Source organism: Eschrichtius robustus, chromosome 12, assembly GCF_028021215.1.
Source record: "Eschrichtius robustus isolate mEscRob2 chromosome 12, mEscRob2.pri, whole genome shotgun sequence".
NCBI classification, from domain to species: domain Eukaryota; kingdom Metazoa; phylum Chordata; class Mammalia; order Artiodactyla; family Eschrichtiidae; genus Eschrichtius; species Eschrichtius robustus.
Genome location: NC_090835.1, coordinates 54,567,014 through 54,588,383, shown reverse-complemented (window position 1 = coordinate 54,588,383; position 21,370 = coordinate 54,567,014). Strand labels below are relative to the sequence as shown.

Genomic DNA, 21,370 nt, shown 5'->3' with positions numbered 1-21,370 from the left:
TTGTATGCGTTACAAACTTTGTGCCGGCATGGAGCTCCGCGTAGAGAAGATGAGGTGCCTCTTCAGGAACATTTCTTTGGTTTCCGTGATAATGTTCACATACTTTATCTATGGGATCATACTCTACTATTTCCCAAAGCAAGAAGACATGTAGGAATACCTTCAAGAAGCATTTCACAAGATGTTGTTCTGAACTGGATCTGTTGATACAAGGGAGTTGTTTGGTAGCCCGGGGCAGCCCCGGACAAGGAATAGGGAGGCATTAAAAGGAGTTCGCCTGAATCGGTTTGCTCTTCAGTTGTTTGTTATCATCTGCTGGGTTAGGATGGTAACTTGGCAGATTGAAGGAGGTGTGCTTCTGGACTGCTCCCAGCTCCCAGATGGCTGGATCCCTGGCCATCCCACCTTTCCTCCTGACTTACAGCTGAACTGCTTCTTCTGGAAATGGCAAGTCTCCATGGCCATGAGGGAAAGGCAATCAGCATTAAACTCAAGCCTGGACTCTGAAAAGTTTGGTTTCAAGGCCAGAGTCCCACCCCCTTCCTTAGCTGAAGTGCGGGGGGAGCTGGCAGCATGCCCAAGGCCCAGACCATGGAAATCCCTAGGGCAATAGTAGCGATGGTCTCTGCCCTGGGGTGAGAGCCTGCTGTGGTTGGTCCACCTGTGCTAACTGCTTTCAGGTGTGTTGCCTTGTTTCCTAGAGTCATAACTTTTTTTGTTGTTTTTTTAATGTTTCTCAATTTTGGGTAATTCTCTTGGCTTTGTTTTCTTTATTAATTAATTAATTAATTAATTATTTTTATTTTTGGCTGTGTTGGGTCTTCGTTTCTGTGCGAGGGCATTCTCTAGTTGCGGCAAGCGGGGGCCACTCTTCATCGCGGTGCGCGGGCCTTTCACTGTTGCGGCTTCTCTTGTTGCAGGGCACAGGCTCCAGACGCGCAGGCTCAGTAGTTGTGGCTCACGGGCCTAGTTGCTCTGCGGCATGTGGGATTCTCCCAGACCAGGGCTCGAACCCGTGTCCCTTGCATTGGCAGGCAGACTCTCAACCACTGCGCCACCAGGGAAGCCCCCATAACTTTTTTTTGACGTCACGTTCTAGCATTTTTTCAAATTTATTGAGGTATAATTAACAAATAAAGTTGTAGATATTTAAAGTGTACATCGGTGACTTGATATACACATACTTTGTGAAAGGATTCCCTCCATCTAGGCAGTTCACACATCCATCACCTCACATATCTTCCTTTTTGTGTGTGTGAGAACATTTAAGTTCTACTCTCTTAGCAGATTTCAATTGTACAAGACAGTGTTATCAACTGTAGTCACCATGTTTTACACTAGATTCTCATCACTCATTCATCTTAGAGCTGAAAGTTTTACCTTTTTACCAACCTCCCCTTCTTTCCCCCACCGCCCCCAGCCCATGGCAACCACCGTTTTACTCTCTGTTTCTGTGAGTTTGCTTTTTTTTTTTTAGATTCCACATGTGAATTATACCATGAGGTATTTGTCTGTCTCTGTCTTATTTCATTTAGCATAATGTCCTCAAAGTCTATCCATGATGTTACAAATGGCAGGATTTCCCTCTTCCTCATGGCTGAATACTATTCCATTGTATATACACCACATCTTCTTTATCCATTCATCCCTTGGTGGACATTTAGGTTGCTTCCATGTCTTGCCAGTTATGAATGATGCTGCAGTGAACATAGGAGTACAGATAGCTCTTTGAGATCCTGTTTTCATTTCTTTGGATAAATACCCAGGAGTGAGATTGCTGGGTCATATGGTAGTTCTATTTTTAGTTTTTTAAGGAATCTCCATACTGTTCTCCATAGGAGCTGTATCAATTTACATTCCCACCAACAGTGCAAAGGGGTTCCCTTTTCTCCACATCCTTGCCAAGACTTGTCATCTTAGTCTTTTTGGAGTCGTAACTTTTTTTATGCTGAAATGAAGCCCATGCAATTAGCTCGTCCAAACTCTTCATTTTACTGACAAAGAAATGGATTTCTAGAGAGTGGTGTGAATTTCCCAAGATTTCGCAGTTGGTTCTCCACCATTTGTCCACAGGAGAGTTGGAGAATCTTGTCTCTTTTTTCAGGGAGTACCATCAACCCTCCACATTCAGGTGTGTGGGGGGTGCCTGTTAACAACAGTCTTACCCCCATGTGAGGCTGTGGACACAAGCCTGGGTGCTAATCTGTGCCCAGACTCCCCATTCAGCCAGTCCTGGGCAAGCAGCGCAACCAGAGGCTGTACCATTCATGGGCTTGTTAGGAACGAGCTTTATAAATGACGCTCAGCAGGATGCTCATCTTTTGAGAAGACCGTGCTCTCCCCAGTGAGATTTTCTGGGTTCAGATCTCAGCTAAGCCATTTATGAGTTGTTTGTCCTCGGGTGAACCAATTTACCTCAGTTTTCCCCTCTGAAAAGTGGGGATAGAAATAGTGCTCACTTTGAATAGGATTTTTGTGAGGATAAATGTGTTTATTCATGTAGGGAGCTTAGAATAGTACCTGGCACAGAGCACCTATGCAATAAATTTTGGCTGTAAAGAGTTACTATTATTCCCCTAGATTCAAATGTCTTGTCTTTGGATTTAGCCAGATGAGTGAGGCACTTTGTACCAATGTCGTGTTGCATTCTCCTTCCTGAAAATTCCTTCTGCTGACTCGTCTGTAAGTACCATCCATCATCAGCAACAGTCCTGTGAATCAGAGGGACAGGTTCACGGTAAAGAACGCTGTTAAGGAAGCTGTTCTCTCCATTGTATTGTCACCTTGCTGAGGAAGCCAGGAGAAATTTCTCTCAGCTCTCTGCTTTGGAAAGATTATTCCCCTCATGAGGACATACTTGCTTCCTACCTTAAGGACACTTTGAAGCATATAGAGCTTCAAGTAGAGCAGGGATCAGCAAGCTTCTTTGGTAAAGGACCAGTTCATGAATATTTTGGGCTTTGCAGGCCAGAGAGCCTCTGTTGCAGCCACAGACAGTATGTAAACAAATGGACGGACCATGTTCCAGTAAAACTTTATTTACAAAACAAGGCTTCAGGCCAACCCCTGATATACATGACCATGTTTTGTTGTATTTCTCCCTACCAGAAAAGCTCGAGTCATGCTTCTAGCAAATATGTGGGCGTGTACTTCGCATACTGACATCACCCCTGCTTGCCTGTTTTCCTACATTTACCTTCCATTTGTCTCGATCCCAGCTCCCATTTTTACTTTTTTTTGGTCTTCCCCCCACTACTGTGTCTATCTCTAGGTTGCATGAGATTTTTCTTTTTTTTACAGGATGGAACTATCAGTAAATACGTCAGTTATATCTAGTTAACTTAGGAACCAGGACTCTAGAAACCACTCTGACTCAGAGCTCACCTGCTGTGGTTAAATGCTCCTGGCTGACCCACAAGCTGCCTGCAGGCCCTGCAGGACCCGGAGAGGCTGAGAGCGAGGAGACGAGGAGACAGGGACTCCTGGTAGCCACAAAGTCTCCATCTTTCCTTTCTCATTGTTGTCGAGTTTCTTTTAAACGAAAACAGCCTCTTTGGTTTGCAGGCCTAAAGCTGGCAGGAAGACAAATGATTTTTTTTTTTTTTACAATATCAGACACGCGGTTTCCTGTCTCTGTTTAACTTGCTAGCAGATCATCTCAGCCAGCTGGGTCCCCCTGGACCTGTTGTGACCTTAATAACGTTGCTTCCCGCCATCCAGCAGACCCACTCCGGGGGTGCATCACGCGCCTTGCGTACTCTACGGACTCCTCTTGGCTTCTGAGTCGGGGAGGGCTTGGACGTGCTGCCTCCTTTCTCTCCAGTCGCATTTTGTGTTCGTTCTGCTCCAGCATGCGGCAGCTGGCTCCTTGGGGGAAGCTCTGAGTTCCTGCGTGTGAGAAACCAGCAGAACGATGGTGCTCTGGCAGCTCTGGGCTCTGGGTGTGCTGCTGCCTTTGAACTGTGCCCTCACGACTCAAAATAGCTGGCTCGCCAGCTGTGCTTTTTTGTGTCAAGAGAAACAAACCAGATTTACTTTCTGGTCTCAATGCAAAAGGAAAAGAAACCTAAGTGTGGAAATTTGGTGGAGAAAAGTTGTTAGAAGAGGAAGAAAATTATGCATTAAAGTCACTCGTCTCATTCCGGGGAAGAGAAATCAGTTATTTGAGGGGATGACTCAGTGCTGAGGGAGACTTGGGTCGTGAATGAGTTAGAAGCATCCTCTGAATCCCTGAATACAGCCCCATGTCTGGCCAAGGAAATCATAAAGATTGTGCATGCCAGAGGGCACTGTGACTCAGTCCAGTGAGGCTTAACGTGTATTTGAAGTGTCTTCAGGCAAAGCAACTGGCTTCTGTAGGTTTTTTTTTTTCTTTTTCCCCTAAGCAGCAAAGTAAACAAAGATGCTCTGAGGCCAGATGTGGTTGCCAGCTGTGAATATTTCTACCCTGGAACCTCATCCTGACGTGAATCACAGCCGAGTGGAATCCATTAAGGACACAGTCTGTCTCGAATCCCATCCCCTAGATGTGAGTGACCAATTAATCAGTTGAGCCAGCAAGGCTGGCGTTGCTGTGAAGCTGTGGTGAAACGTCTGCAGTCTCTGCCCTCATAGTGGCCTTCTCGTGTTCTGTAAACAACACACAGATGGGTGATGGCAAAAAGGGTCCAGGAGATTGTTTGCTACTTTCCAAGTACCTCAGTGTCCCACCAGTGGAAAAACACTGGAGCTAGCTAACCACTGGGAAACTGACCCTCATTTCCTCCCGTCCTGAACTCCAGAGGCTGTATTTACCTCCAGTTGGACATCCGGCTGACTGGCTCTTGGAAAACCTTTTCTGATCCTCAAATAACTCTTACACCTTGCTAATTATGTAAAATCTCAGTGTTCCCAGCAATAATTATGCCTTGTAAAAACTAATATTAACTTTTAAAGAAACAATTCATATTTGCTTCTTTACTTTAAAAAAATACATACACCTCATGCCACTGGCTCCAGTGTCAGGAACAATGGATCCTAAATTTAGTGATTAAAATTCCTTCCATGCCTTCTCTTTTTTCCCAGGTCCCATCCCAGTCTCCCGTCAGGCCGAAGTCGTTGTTCTCGGCCTTGGCTGCACATTGGAACCACCTGAGAAGCTTTAAAAATGACTCATTAACTGGGTCTTAGCCCTGCAGTTTCAGATTTAATTGGTCTGGGGCCTGGTGTCAGGGTTAAAAAAACAACCCGCCAAGGTATTCTAATATGCAGCCAATGTTGGGAACCACTGAGTTCAAGACAGTTTGTTCTGCCACATCTTTTTGTATTTTTCATCATGTTCCCCATATAACTTGAAAGAGGATGGTAATAGTTAGAGAGCAGTAACCACCACAGGAAGTAGCTAAATTCAGCCCTCGAGGTTAGAGGAGAAGAAAAACAAGCAAACTCACACCTGGGTCCCCCCCTCCCTGGGGAATAATAGGATTCCTTAATACAGGATGTCACTGTGCTTGCCACACTTTACAAGCAAGTACCTCAGAACGAGGCCACGGGCCTCGCTGGGTAGGCATCTGAGGTTTTAGAACTGGTGAAATGATACATTCAGGGCAGGCACACTTACAACCTGAAGGTGTGGATGGCAGGGTCTGGGTGCCAAAACCCAACCACAGTGTGGTTCAGGGGGAGCCAGAGAGAAGGCAGGAGGTGTTTCGGTGACGTGACAGGTATTGATAATGTGCATAACTGATGTGCTTTTCTAAAGCCGGCGGGTCTCCCTGTTGGAGAGGATAGTGGGGTAACTCAAGCCCTCTCTCTCTGTTTTCAGGTTTCCTGAAAACATGAAGGGCCCCTAGACGGGGTGGAAGATATGATCCAGACAGGCAGCCAGGACAAGAATGAGAGAATCGGGGCAGCTGGGGGATCTTAACAAAGCCCAAGCTAAGTTAGTGGTCAGAGGACTCTAACACAGAGAAGGAAAGGAAAAAATCCTGCTCCAGAGAGCACAGGTCAGCCCGTGGAGGATAGATATTCATAGGACGTGTCATTGTGTTGTGGGCAAAGCCTGGCACGTTTCAGGCTCTCTCTTCATGTGGGAAGGACGATCAGCACAGGGGAAGGAATGCCTAACGGCAGGGACAGGATCAGGGTTCTAACTGCCTGAAATGACCGAGATATGAAACTGAACAGATACACGTCAAGCCAGGCCTGTCTGTTCACACAGTTGGTGGCAAAAGAGCAGCTTGTCAGAAAGCTGGCTTGGCATCTGCTCAGGCGATAAGACCCGGGGGGTTAGAGGTGAGTTAAGGTCATTCTGAAATTGGGGTGACCTGGTGGAGAGAATCAAAAGGAAACGAGAGCACACAAACCAGCAGTAGTCTGCGCTCATTGGTAAGAACTGTGAGAGTCCTACTGTTACCTGTCTACACGGATTACGTCCCACGTGTTGGAGCTGGGTCTGGTGAAACGTCACAGAGAATCTTGAGAAGCAAGAATGATTTCAGAGACCAGATCACTTTATACTTAGACCCGGCACGTATGGGGTGCCTGCTCCATGCTGGCAGGCGGGAGTCTGATAAACGTGCCAGACTTTAGGGTCTGATCAATAGGCCTTTTTAGGAGTGACTGAAGAAGACAGAGATGTTCAGCCCGAAAATGAGATGATTTAGGGAAATGGGTTAAATGCCAAACAGCATTTAATGGGAAATGGGTTAAATGCCAAACAGCAGTTTGAGAGCTGCCATCCCATAGAAGAAGGAGTCATTGCATTGTCTTTTGCTTTAGAGAATAGCACGAAAGCCAGTAAGTGGACTTCCGGGAAGGCCATATTTGATTATAAAGAATATATTTTAAAATATCCCGATGTTGAGACTTTCTCCTAATAGGTCTATTGGAGTTCGATTATGGTATGATTTATAGAGGAGCGGAGTCCCTCTGCCATAACACTTATGGCAGAGGTTTCCTCTGTACCTTTCAGGAATATTCTGGAAGAGGTTGTCATACTGGATTAGACTACACGTAAGACCCTTTTATTGGGGAGAGAGGTAGGGAGGAAATAACCTAAAGGAGACTCTGCAATGGGATGTGAGGTGAGGCAATAGCTTAGTTTTGAAATATGTACAATGGGAATAAAACAATCAAATGGACTGGAAAGAATTCTTCCATCATTTGGGGAAAATGTATTCTCAAAGTCTGTCTAGAATGTCAAACAGTGCTGTCCATATGCTGGAAGTTAAATTAAGCCCTGCATGCCCGGTGAGCTACTGTCCTGTTGTTTAATTAAAATGATTTTTTATTGTTTGCCTGAATTTAATTGTTACTTTTTCTTGAGATGATGGATGGGGAATTATATCTCATTCTACACTCCTCTTGAAGTTCATTTGACTAGAACATTCTTACGGACCATTTTCTCATTGGCTAGCCCTGAATACAATTGCCCTAGGGCTTTGCAAGCAAGTCCACTGTGAATTTTCTCTGTAAGAGGGAAACAACTCTGTGGCAGAATCCCAAGGGATGTTTGCTAAAGCAGTGCTTCTCAAACTTTACTGTGTAAATGAATCTCCTAGAAAACTTTATAAAATGCAGATTCTGCAGTCAGCAGTGTAAGACAGGGCTGAGATTCTGCGTTTCCAGTAAGTTCCCAGATGCTGCCTGCTGATACTGCTGGCCTGGAGGCACCAAGAGATCCCTCTTGTACCGTGCCACCAGAAAATATGCAAAATATTGGAACTCCCGAGTTAGAAAGTATGTATACAGTATGATGGATTGGGGTGTGTGTGTGTGAGTGAGAGATGGGGCAGTAACAGAGGAAAGCTGATAGGATGTGGAGTGTCACAGAATAAGGAGGCAATTTGCTTTGCTCCTTAAGAACTCCTGTATCTCTCCCTCTAGGGATCCCCATGTGTCTGTGCCCGGCTAGGGCTGTGACTCAGTAATGCTCCCTTTGTCTGTCAAATGAACATACTTGGAACATAGCCAGTAAACGTCTAGCGGATATCAGTACCCTTTGTTCACTTTCATCATTTTCTTTATTATAACTGGGTCCAACTTCACTAGATGTGATAAAACTGAATTTTGTCTCTGGGAAAACAGAAACCAAACCAGACAGCCAAAAAGCATCTGCCTTCCCTTCTCTCAGCGCAGCCAGACTGACTCCCTCCAAAGCCTTCTACCTGTTTTTCTAAAAAAATTGAAGTATGGTTGATTTACTTTAAGGTGTACAGCAAAGTGATTCAGTTATACATATATACATATATATTCTTCTTCAGATTCTTTTCCATTATAGGTTACCAGAAGATATTGAATATAGTTCCCTGTGCTCTACAGTAGGTCCTTGTTGTCTATCTATGTTATATACAGTAGTTTGCATCTGTTAATCCCATACTCCTAATTTATCCCCTCTCCCGCACTTTCCCCTTCGGTAACCATAAGTTTATTTTCAAAGTCTGCGAGTCTGTTTCTGTTTTGTAAATAAGTTCATTTGTATCATTTTTTTAGATTCAACATGTAAGTGATGTCATACGATATTTGTCTTTCTCTACCTGGCTTACTTCATGTAGTATGATAATCTCCAGGTCCATCCATGTTGCTGCAAATGGCATTATTCCATTCTTTTTTATGGCTGAGTAATCTTCTGTTATAAATGTACCACATCTTCTTTACCCATTCTTCTGTCAATGGACATTTAGTTTCCTTCCATGTCCTAGGTATTGGAAATAGTTGCTGCAGTGAACATTGGGGTGCATACGTCTTTTCAAAGTATGGTTTTCTCTGGATATATGCCCAGGAGTGGGATTGCTGGATCATACGGTAGCTCTATTTTTAGTTTTGTAAGGAACCTTCATACTGTTCTCCATAATGGTTGTACCAATTTACATTCCCACCAACAGTGTAGCAGGGTTCCCTTTTCTCCACACCCTCTCCAGCATTTATTGTTTGTAGACTTTTTGATGATGGCCATTCTGACCAGTGTGAGGCGATACCTCATTGTAGTTTTGATTTGCATTTCTCTAATAATTAGCAATGTCGAGCATCTTTTCATGTGCTTTTGGGCCATCTGTATGTCTTCTTTGGAGAAATGTCTATTTAGATCTTCCACCCCTTTTTTAATTGGGTTGTTTATTTTTTTGATATTGAGCTGCATGAGCTGTTTGCATGTTTTGGTGATTAATCCCTTGTCAGTCGCTTCGTTTGCAGATGTTTTCTCCCATTCTGTGGGTTGTCTTTTCGTTTTGTTTATGGTTTCCTTTGCTGTGCAAAAGCTTCAGAGTCCCAGGTTCTTAAAAACCAACTTTTACTACCTCTAAGTATACAGAATAGTGTCTGTAAATTTTTTCTTTTTTTTTTTTTTTCCGGCCACACCACATGGCTTGTGGGATCTTAGTTCCCTAACCAGGGATGGAACCCAGGCCCTCGGCAGTAAAAGCACAGAGTCCTAACCATTGGACCACCAGGGAATTCCCGGTATCAGTCAATGTTTGAATTGCAGAATCTGCTTTGATTATTCTTAGGGCTTTCCATTGCCTGATAAAATATTACTTGTTTGAGCCTAGAACTATTTTTTTTTTTCTTCAGATTGTCAAAAAAGGCAACTTCTCTGTGTGCATTGAGAAAATCATGAAATCGAATCTCAGCTCAGTGTGGTGTCTGGACAGATCATGGTTTAGAGGCAAAGGAGTAATGTGAAAGTATATCACTTAGATTGTAGACTTGGAAAGCTCAAGAGAAGTCCTCTTCCAAGAGCTGCGGGGACTTCAGGATTTGAAGTGCAGTCTCTGTTGTGTAATATCCTGCACAAAATGTGACCTTAAACCCCCGGCAGCAAACACAGCGTGGCAAAGAGAGATGATTTGGGGATATACAGGAGACTTGGGATAAAAATCCTCAAATAAGCTCTTTTTTTTTTTTTTTTTTTTTGAGAAGCTTTTCTTTTTTTTCTTTATTCATTTCTTTATTTCTTTATTTCTTTGGCTGTGTTGGGTCTTCGTTTCTGTGAGAGGGCTTCCTCTAGTTGCGGCAAGCGGGGGCCACTCTTCATCGCGGTGCGCGGGCCTCTCACTATCGTGGCCTCTCTTGTTGCGGAGCACAGGCTCCAGACGCGCAGGCTCAGTAGTTGTAGCTCACGGGCCTAGTTGCTCCGTGGCATGTGGGATCTTCCCAGACGAGGGCTCGAACCCGTGTCCCCTGCATCAGCAGGCAGATTCTCAACCACTGCACCACCAGGGAAGCCCAAATAAGCTCTTTTAACAAAATGTACTCTGTGGGCTTCCCTGGTGGCACAGTGGTTAAGAATCCACCTGCCAATGCAGGGGACACGGGTTCGATCTCTGGTCTGGGAAGATTCCACATGGTGCGGAGCAACTAAGCCCGTGCGCCATAACTACTAAACCTGCACTCTAGAGCCCACGAGACACAACTACTGAGCCTGCGTGCCACAGCTACTGAAACCCGCATGCCTCAGCCACTGAAGCCCACATGCCTAGAGCCCGTGTTCCGCAACAAGAGAAGCCACTGCAATGAGAAGCCCGTGCACCACAGCGAAGAGTAGCCCCCGCTCGCCGCAACTAGAGAAAGCCTGCATGCAGCAACAAAGACCCAACGCAGCCAAAAATAAATAAATAAATAAATTTATTTATTTAAAAAAATGTACTTTGTGTTAGTCTCTTTGGAAATATAGGGTTTTGGGACTGAATGTAAGAGTGCTTTTAATATTGTGAACTTCCTGTCTTCCCGATATCAAATCATCCTTTAAATATAAATTATCTCATCAGAAAAGCGGCCACCTGTCAGTGGATCTGTGTGTACAGTAGATGAGCGAGCACAGTGACATCTGGAGACTAAGAAACACTGCCCAGGTGTAAAGGACCAGGCGAGATGAGGCTGTCGATGTATAGACCTTTTTTACCTGGTACGGCCTCCCTTTTGCCTTACTGTGCTGGTTGGTTGGGATCTGTAATTCATGTTGACTAGAAATAGCTACAGTTGGCCTCAGTGCCTGAACTGTTTTTCAAAGGAATGCATTTAAAGTGTCCCCATTACAATAAGGTTTGCTGAGGATTGTTGGTATGTATATTCCTTACGGAGGCCTTTAGCTTTGTCATATACTTTCTCTGTATCTACTGAATTGATCATACAGTTTTTTCTCATTTAAATTATCAATGTGGTCAGCGATAGGAGTTGTTTTCTTTGCATATTTGTTTTTGATTTAAAATAATACTTTTTGTTTTATACCCTCGACTGGATTTGGGTTGCTGCCATTTTTATTGAGAATTCGTTTTTTTAAATCATGGTACCACGAGTGAGATTGTTCTGTAATTTTCTTGTATTCTTCTTGTCTGCTTTTGGTTGTCCTATTTTCAGAGAACGCTTTTCCTATTCACTGAGTTTGTGTGACACTGAAATAACCTACTTCTTGAAAGTTCGGTGGCTCTCAGCTTCATCTAGGACAGGTGTGTGTCTGGGGCTTCGAGGGGAACACTGTTGCTCAAATGTTTTCGGATACTTTTTCCCCCAATTTTTACTGGAAAAAAATTAAACTTTCTGAAAACTTGAAAGAATGGAACAATGAGCCCCTGTATACCCTTTCCCTTTCTCTCTATTTACCATTTGTTAACATTTTACCACCTCCTCATTTCTACGTGTGTGGGGAGGCACTGGGGGTGGGTGTGTGGGTGTATTACAGTCCACATTCAAGTTTCCCCAAAGCAGTGGGGTTGCTGCTGTTCCAGTCAAGGACCACGCGTGGCATTTGGTTATTTTGCCTCTTCGGTGTGTTTCTTGTTTTTTGTGACTCTGACTAGAAACAGGTGGGCCATTGATTTTATAGAGGCACATTCTGGATTTATCTGATGGTTCCCACTTGTTTAGACTACGATTAAACATTTTTCTAAGATTTCCACTGGCATTTTTATTGTAGGAAGTTTTTTTAGGGGGTTGGCAATTCCACAAAAATCAAATTCTGACGTGTATTCAGTCATTGATACTAAGAAATTTGACAGTAAAAGGCTTAAAGATAAAAAAATTAGGGTTATACTGTGGAAGATTTTTAACTACTCAATTTCTTTAATGTTTGTAAGATTATTCAGGTTTTTCTTGGGTCAGTTTTAGTAAGTTACACATATAAACTTTTAGGACTTTGACCAATATTGTTTTAAGTTTTCAAACTTACTGGAAAAGTTTTTCAGATCCCTTGAGTCTTGGCTGTGCCCGTGATTCTGTCTCGTCCGGGCCTTTGCCCTTGGCTATGTTTATCAGTCTCACCGAGGTTTACGTGTTGTGTTGATCATGATACAACCCATTCAGGGTGTTGTTGATTCTCCCTCTTGTAACTTTGTTTTCTATTCCACTGATTTCAACTTTTATCTTTACTCTCTCCTTCCTTCTCTTTTCTTTGGTTGTGTAATCTTGTCCTTTTTCTAAATGCTCGTATTGAAGCCTCTGTTGGCCAGAGATCCGGGGAGCGGCTGTCAGCATCCCTCTTGAATGACACTGCCCCTCCAGCTCGCCACTAACTGGCACAGCAGCCTGCTCTGCAAGGACCGCAGCTCACTGTACACACAGGCTTCCATCGGCACGTCTAGGTAATGGGAACTGATTCAGATCTAGCAGTGTGGCTGCAGGGGTTCAGAATAATCCACATGAAACCCAGTGTTTGGCATTTAGTAGGTTCTCAATAAATGAATGCTGTGCTTTTAAATATTACAATTAACTTGACTTAATTAATGACTTGAGACAGGAAATTCTCCTTTCCCACCAGCGTATCTCTCTCGAGCGCAGTTTCCTTCTTTGGATCTCAGCCGGTTGCATATATATCCTGTTGCTTTAGATGAACATGTTGGCGTGTGAAAATCTCTGTGGTTAGTGTGTCACTGCCAACTTCAAGCATCTCTGTGGTTGTCTTGCAGTGTTCACCAACGCACTGAGGTGTACAGAAAATGAGCATCTGTATCCCTTTCTGTGTCTTGGATAAATTACTATCTTGGTAAATTTTTGCCCAAACTCTTCATTGAGTGGAGGAATTGCAGAACTAATTCAAATATTAAAGTAGGAGCCCATCTGTCAAATTCAGCTCTGTTAATTTGGTTTTTATCAAGATGCATTAACCAACCCACATAGGCATTTTTACTCTTGGTCTTAATTTAATGTCCTTTTTACTATGTGATTTTTTGAAAAAAAAAAGAGGAATTATAGAGATTCAGTTTTAAGCTCCTTTTAGTAATCAGTGTTGGATTTGGGCCTCACAGAGGACTTGAAAGAGCCTGGGAGCAACATGTTTCCATTGTGTTGCATGTTGTGTGCGCGCCTGTGTGTGCATGCCTGTGTGTGTGTGATTGGGCAACTTATTTACTTTTAAGTCACTCTGGAGGAACCTATACCAAGGAATTTCCCCGTGAGGTTTTCTGCCAGTTTGTGTTTTGTTTTTTTTTTAATGGCGTACTAACATTTATCTTTGACATTTGTCCTTAAAAACTATTTATTTATCAAGATTCTGACATTTGCAAATGGCTCCTTATTTGCAAGTCAGTTTGGCTCCTCTATATGGGACACATTTGGTTGGAAAATTTTGGAATTATTAAACGGGCCTTTGGTTCATTGCTAGGGAGACATCTTGGTGGCGTGGAAAGAACAAGGGCTCTGGAGCCACTCAGACCTGCGGGAAACAGGCTCTTCTCAGTTTCTTTCTTTCTTTTTTCCCCTCTTTCTTTCCTTCCCTTCCCTCCCTCTCTCTCTCTCTCTCACTCCCCCTTCTGCCGCTCATTCCCCCCCCACTTTGCCTTTCTCTCTCTCTCCCTTTCCCTTTCTCCCTCCCTCCCTCCCTCTCTCCCTCCCTCCTCACCCCTCTCCTTCCCTCCCTGCCTCCCTTCATCCCTCCCTCCCTTCCTCAGTAGTTTCCTCTATAAACCAGGGCAATGAACAGAACCTGACTTGGCTGTTGAAGAAATAAAGTGAGATGCTGCTGATAAAGTGAATGATCTGTGCCCAGTTCGATAAAGCCCATGATAGGGGAGTTATCTCTGTTGTCCTTAAGAGAGTTCAGAGAATTTCCCATCCTTTTCCACTGCAGAGCTCCCCTCACACATGACAGAATCCACCCTTGTCCGTGGGGCACACAACATATCACCCCAGGAGGGTCCGTCATTGGCACCCGTTTCCTTCCTTACTAACTTCCCAGAGAAACAGATGAGTCTGGAAATCTCTGCTCTAGGAAATCCTGGCAGAGAGGCTAGGGCTTGATGCCTTCACTCTGCCCAGGGCTCTCTGGTTTTATGTGTGTGCCCTGTACTTCTGGGATGTCTGGCGAAGCCTGTGGATCTCTTCACAGTGATGTCTTCAAATGCATAAAATAGAATACACAGGAGTTCAAAGAAGATCAAACATAGTGTAATACAATTATCAAATATTTTATAAAATAAATTTGTGATGTAGTAATATTTACTTCTATAGTAATGGTTTAAATAACAAGATCTAGCATCAGATCGAACAAATTGAAATGGCTAAGTGATGAATATAAAGGATTCACCGAGGCCTCTGCAACACACGTAAAGCGGCATGAAAATATCTGTGGTTTCTCTTGGTGACAAAGTCATAGGTGTGGCTAATGCTGGGAAATGTGAAATTTTAGTTAAAGGTTAGAGAAAGTAAAAAGATGTCATTTTGCCCGTTTAAATTTACATACTCCCAGAAGTCTATCATCTCTGGAGCCCAGGCTAAGAAAGTCTGCTGTTAACAGTGGAGAGCTGCATGTGTATGAACCCTGGAAAAGTTCCCCTCGTTTGTAATGCCCCCCAGAACTCTGTGTGGCTCAGTGTTACATAACAAGGGAGTGTCATGTGAACATCACCTTTTGAGCACTGGTTACCTGTGTGCCCAAGAAACAATTCATGGAGGGTTCCATATCTTGAGTGCCCTACATTCTAGGTCCTACGAAAGATTTTAGGGTTCTTCCTTGTGTAAGACTTTTCCTTCCCAGGCAGGGAAAAGATGCATATTTGCAAGAACACTAGTCTACTCTGGTTCTTAGTTAAGAGCCAAGGGGAACAGTCTGCACACCCAACACGTTGTCTGAGAACTGCCCATAGTTCAGAGTTAAACCTTAGTGGACGGCCATGAAATCACTTAGTCCAGCCCCCAGTGAAGAAAACCACTTTATCAAATTGAGAGCTTATATAAAGTCATTCTTAATCAGCTCCCACTGATGTGATTAGAGACAGTATGGCATGGGGTTAAGAGCGGGGGTCTCTAATCAAACAGAGCTTGAGAAATTATTTAAACTGTCTGACCCTTAGCTTCCCTATCTGAAAAATTGGGTTTATAATAATAGCAGTATCTACCTCATAGGGTTTTTCTTTCAATTAAATATAAATATTATATAAAACTATTGGCACACAGAGAAGTACATAATTTGTATTCGATAATTACGAGTTTCTGTGTAACTGGGGGCTGGCAAAAAGAACTATTTCCTGCTGGTCTCTGAGTAAAGGAGAAGCTAGCTTGTACCTACTATAGCTATAGCTGTTGGGTTTTCTAGGAGCAGCTCAACGGTTAACTCTGAGAGGGTGTGGGTGGCTTCTGTTTAGATAAAGCCACATCCCAAAGCTTCCTTTCAGCCTGATTTGCTATTGTTCGGGTTTTTCACCACCTCTTTGAAGTTTCAAGATTGACAGATGTTAATAGATAATTCCTTCCCCACCACATTTTTACCTGTAGGTTTTCAAAAAGAAATCAAAGGAAATTTGAGGGGAAAGTAACACTTTGGTTTCTGACATTGAAAGGGGGATTTCTAGAGTCTTCTTCAATTAATAAATTAAAGGAGATTTCTGTTTTTGTGTTTCCCTTAGCCTGAAGAAGACTAGAAATCAGCAAGGAAGACCCTTTTACATATATGGACAGGAATTAGAAAATAAAATTATCAGTGATACATGAAGAGTTCATTTGGATGTTTTACACCCTTTAATGAATTGGAGACATAGCTAAGTAATTATGCAGTTAATATTTAAAATTTTTTCGTTGTGTTGTTTTCTCATACGTAAAAGAATATTCACACTGGACCAGAATGAAGTCTCTCCAAATTCTGCCAATGCATTGCAGGTTGTTAAAATAACACCAATAGAAGAGGGGCTAGTAAACTTTTTCTGTAAAGGGCCAGGTAGTAAATATTTTAGGCTTTCTGGGACAGATATGATCTCTGTTGTATGAACTACTTAGTTTCTTTTTGTATTTAAACAACCCTTTAAAAATGAAAAATTCACAGCTCTTGAGGCTGTACAAGAGCAGCCTGTAAGCCCCGGGGCCAGGGGCCATAGTTTGCCAACCCTGCTGTAGGGCATAAAGAATGGGAGGGTTTTTTTTTTTAATTGAAGTATAGTTGATTTACAATGTTGTGTTAATTTCTGCTATACAGAAAAGTGATTCAGTTATACATATATATATATATATATATATATATATATATACATTCTTTTTTTCATATTCTTTTCCATTATGGTTTATCACAAGATATTGAATATAGTTCTCTGTGCTATAAGACCCTGTTGTTTATCCATTCTGTATGTAAAAGCTTACGTCTGTTAACCCCAGCCTCCCACTCCATCCCTCTTCCACCTCCCTCCCCCTTGGCAATGTTCTCTATGTCCGTGATTCTGTTTCTGTTTCATAGATGGGTTCATTTGTGTCATATTTTAGATACCACATGTAAGTGATATCACATGGTATTTGCCTTTCTCTTTCTGACTTAGTTAGTATGATAATCTCTAGGTCCATCCATGTTTCTGCAAATGGCATTATTTCATTCTTTTTATGGCTGAGTAGTATTCCATCATTGTATATATGTACCACATCTTCTTTATCCAAGAATGGGAGGGATATTGTCCCACATAAGTAATCATTCATTCAGCTTCTACAGGAAACATTTGCTGAGTACCTAAGTGCCCCGCCCTGAGTCAGCTGCTGGGTAGAGCGTGGTGATCAATACGTGTGGATTTACCCTTACAGAGCTTACTTTTTCATGGGAGGAACAAGCAATCAGAGAATCAAACCCATTTATTTATAAGACATTTTATGTTGTTAAAGACAAGTGGCCACCTGAAGAAGACATGCCCATTGGATAGTCCAGATAGTAGAGGTGGAGTTATAGGAGGGGAACCTTATTTTCTGCTGCATCTCAATATCATTTCATCTGTCCCCTCAGTCTTGATCTCCAGGTTCATTCTTTGCTGGACAAGAGAGACCATCCATACTTCTGCACCAGATCTTCTGTTTCACTTGTAGTTCCAATCTTTCTTGTAATCGCTTTGTCCCACCACACTGAAGCCTCTAGTCCCACCTGCCCTGGGTCCCACTCAAGCCTGACAGTGTAAGAACTTAGGTTTTCAAGATTCAATCACCAAATTGTTTCCTTCTTCCTATTCTTTAAAATTTTATTGAAGTATAGTTGATTTACAATGTTGTGCTAATTTCTTCTGTACAGCAAAGTGACTCAGTTATACATACATATATATTCTTTTTTCATATTCTTTTCCATTATGGTTTGACACAGGATATTGAATATAGTTCCTTGTGCTATATAGTAGGACCTTGTTGTTTATCCATCCTATATACAGTAGTTTGCCTCTGCTAATCCCAAACTCCCATTCCTTCCTGCCCCTCCCCCCCCCCCCTTGGCAAGTCTGTTGTCTATATCTGTGAGTCTGTTTTTGTTTCGTAGATATGTTGATTTGTATCGTATTTTAGATTCCACATATAAGTGATATCATATGGTATTTGTCTTTCTCTGTCTGACTTACTTCACTTAGTGTGATAATCTCTAGGTCCATCCATGTTGCTGAAAAATGGCATTATTCTTTTTGATGGCTAATATTCCATTGTGTGTGTGTGTGTGTATACACACACACACACACATACACACACACACCACATCTTCTTTATCCATTCATCTGTTGATGGACATTTAGGTTGTTTCCATGTCTTGGCTATTGTAAATAGTGCTGCTATGTACATAGGGGTGCATGTATCTTTTTGAATTATAGTTTTGTTAGAGTATATGCTCAGGAGTGGGATTGCTGGATCATACGGTGACTCTAGTTTTAGTTTTTTGAGGAACCTCCATAAATGTTTTCCATAGTGGCTGCACCAATTTACATTCCCACCAACAGTGTAACAGGGTTCCCTTTTTTCTGTACCCTCTCCAGCATTTGTTAATTGTAGACTTTTTAATGATGGGCCTTCTGACTGCTACGAGGTGGTGCCTCACTGTAGTTTTAATTTGCATTTCTCTAAAAATTAGCAGTGTTGAGCATCTTTTCATGTGCCAGTTGGCCATCTGTATGTCTTCTTTGGAGAAATGTCTACTTAGGTCTTCTGCCCATTTTTTGATTGGGTTGTTTTTGTTGTTGTTGTTGAGTTGTATGAGCTGTTTGTATATTTTGGGAATTAAGCCCTTGTCAGTCACATCTTTGCAGATATTTTCTCCCATTCTGTAGGTTTTCTTTTCATTTTGTTTATGGTTTCCTTTGCTGTGCAAAAGCTTGTAAGTTTGATTAGGTCCCATTTGTTTACTTTTGTTTTTATTTCTATTGCCTTGGGAGACTGACCTAAGAAAACATTGGTACAATTTATGTCAAAGAATTTTTTGCCTATGATCTCTCCTAGGAGTTTTATGGTGTCACGTCTTATGTTTCAGTCTTTAAGCCATTTTGAGTTTATTTTTTGTGTATGGTGTGAGGGTGTGTTCTAACTTCATTGATTTACATGCAGCTGCCTAACATTCTCAGCACCACTTGCTGAAGAGACTATCTTTTTCCCATTTTATATTCTTGCCTCCTTTGTTGAAGATTAATTGACTGTAGGTGTGTGAGTTTTTTTCCGGGCACTCTATTCTGTTCCATTAATCTGTATGTCTCTTTTTGTGCCAATACCATGCTGTTTTGATTACCGTAGCTTTGTAGTATTGTCTGAGGTCTGGGAAGGTTATGTCTCCTGCTTTGTTTTCCTCAGGTTTGCTTTGGCTGGGTCTTTTATGATTCCATATAAATTTTAGGATTTTTTGTTCTAGTTCTGTGAAAATGTCAGGGGTAATTTGATGGGGATCACATTAAATCTGTAGATTGTTTTGGGTAGTATTGCCATTTTAATAGTATTAATTCTTCCAATCCAAGAGCATGGGATATCTTCCATTTCTTTGAATCATCTTTAATTTCTTTTATTAATGTTTTGTAGTTCTCAGCATATTAAGTCTTTCACCTCCTTGGTGAAGTTTATCGCTAAGTTGTTTTTTTTTTTTTTTTTTTTTGATGTGCTTTTAAAAGGGATAGTTTATTTACATTCACCTTCTGATATTTCATTGTTAGTGTAAAGAAATGCAAACAATTTCTGTATGTTAATCTTGTATCCTGCTACCTTGTTGAATTTGTCTATTCTTTTTAATACATTCATGTATCTTCCTCCAAAATAGTGATTTTTTTTTTTTCTTTTGGCTGCTGAAATTCTGATGTTTGGGGGTACTTTTCATGTTTTTACTGGCATCAAATAGATGTAAGACCTAAGGCTTTCATCTAGAATAGTCAGTGGAAGTTGGCATTTCCACTTAGAACATCCCTTAAGAATAGGTAGTTAATCATAGGGCCACTTGACATCGTGTTACTTTCATTTCTCTCTGTGCTTCATTAAGTGAAGGCATCAAATACCATTTAGGTAATGGGTTCCCTTTGAGAGATTATCTCTGTTCCACCTGGACTGTATTCTCATCACTTTTTAAAATACACCGCCAGTAGGTGAATACTGCCAGTTATATAATTATGAATCCATCCTTGGACATGATGTCTGGTCCCAAACCACCTACCCAAACTTTCCTCTCTATTCCTTTGTGCACAGTTGTCAGTTTGGGACTCCTGCTCTTCCTTAGATCCTGTATTCTTACTTCTTCACATAACATTCCTTCTGCCATCGCTGACTGCTTCCCATCCTTCACTGGCCAGCTCACAGTCCTTACCACTGTGCCATCCCTGTCTCTCTGTCTTTCCCACACTCCAGCATAGATGGGGGCATGCATTAGCTTCCATCCCAGACGGCTGGATGTTGCCAGGCAGGTGTAGACACATCCTAACTTCTCTGCTGGGTCATCCCCGCTTTGAGGGCTGTCCCATCCTCTAGTAGGACCTCAGTAGTGCTGTGTTTAATGAATGAATCTAGCTTCTGAGCATGAGGACTGCTCCTTAGTGGGCACCTCTGAGAGAAAATGAATGGCTGATAAAGTAATAGAATTCTGGCATCCGTTCCCAGTGGAGACAGGCTAGCACAAAGCTCTCCCTGAACTGTAACTATGTTTCCCTGACTCTTGCCCACTGAGCATCTCCATCCACATTCTTCTTCCCAAGAAAAAAACTATTTAACCAGAGCCAACCAAGGCCAGCTCATGAATCAGAGTTTGAGGAACAAGACATTGTAGTTACTTAGCTGGTGATAAGGGCTCTTCTCCATCCCCCACAGAGCCTGCCTCAGTGGTCCCAGTCAGGAAACTGGCCTGCACTTCCTTCTATAACTTCTTTCACTAATGTTTCCATTATTGCTACTAAATATCCCTGTCCTATGAAGCTATAAATCACATGACACTGAAAAGAGAAACATTAGGGGGATATAAGGTAACTGACTTCCAAAGAGACCCTTGCCACAGACCAGTAGGCCCAGAGCTGATGTTTCATGGTAGCCTGGGTGTTGAGCAGAACAGGACAAGTCAGAGTTTACAAAAGAGCACAGACTGCAGCAGGACTGTGGCTGTCTCTTTGTTTTCACCAGATACCATATACATGAGCACTTTGGAGGCAGGAGTTGTCATTTTCTATATTCCCAAAACCTGCTGCAGTGCTTGGAGCTTAGTGAACACTCAGTAAATGCTTCATCCATTTATTCAACACTTATTAAGGCCCTCATGTGTGCTAAGTGCTGGTTACAGTCATGGAGAAGAAAGGCATGGTCCCTGGCAGCATGGAGCTCTCAGTCTGCTGGGGTGGGGAAAGTAAGGAAAGGCAGATATGAAACCACTAAATGGAGTCATAGTTATTTAACTCAAATTGTGCTCACTTGTTGCACAGGAAAAATGTGGCATGCTATGAGAATATATAAAATAGAATGTTTTCCTAGATTTCCTTTAGGGAGTGACGTTTTAAGCTGAGTTTTGCGGGGGTTTTTTGTGGGTTGTTTTTTGTTTGTTTGTTTTTTTAGCAGAGAAAGATTTATTGCAGGGCCATGCAAGGGGAACAGGTAGCTCATGCCCACCACTGCCCCCCCAAAAACCCCGAATCTCCCGAAGGGTTTCAGCAAAGCATTTTTTAAATTGAAGTATAGTTGATTTACAATGTTGTGCTAATTTCTGCTGTCCAGCAAAGTGATTCAGTTATACATA

At 42.3% G+C, this 21,370-nt stretch overlaps 1 protein-coding gene across 1 annotated transcript in view; it reads left to right on the top strand.

Moving 5' to 3' along the window:
- TGFBR2 (transforming growth factor beta receptor 2) overlaps nucleotides 1-21,370 on the top strand; it is a 95,562-nt gene that overhangs the window by 47,894 nt on the left and 26,298 nt on the right. The gene's annotated exons all lie outside the window — the stretch shown is intronic.